The following is a 378-nucleotide window of genomic DNA, read 5'->3' on the forward strand; positions in this document are numbered from 1 at the left end:
AAAATGTTAAATATTAAAACATGGATGTTTTTATAAATTTTTCATGTACATAATTTTATCCTATCTCATTCAACAAGCATTTATTAAGTATCTACTATTTGCCCTGCACTGAGTTATTTCAGACGAGAGGTAATAGGGGATCAAATTATGATTGTAGCAGTGTGAGTATAGTATAGACATGTGTGAAGTATTGTAAAAGAATAATCCACAAGATTTTCTCCTTCTTTGTCATGGAAAGGGAGTTAGAGAATGAGAAGAGTCATGGATGATTCCAAAGTTATAAATTTGAGTGACAAAGAGCATTCTGGTGACCTCAGCATAAATTTGGAAGTTTGAGGTGGCTCTACAGGAGAAGATTATAAAATCTATTTTGGACAT

The sequence above is a fragment of the Petaurus breviceps genome, unplaced genomic scaffold, assembly GCF_028583685.1.
Source record: "Petaurus breviceps papuanus isolate PSGF00001 unplaced genomic scaffold, PetGlider_PUasm1.0 81, whole genome shotgun sequence".
NCBI lineage: Eukaryota > Metazoa > Chordata > Mammalia > Diprotodontia > Petauridae > Petaurus > Petaurus breviceps.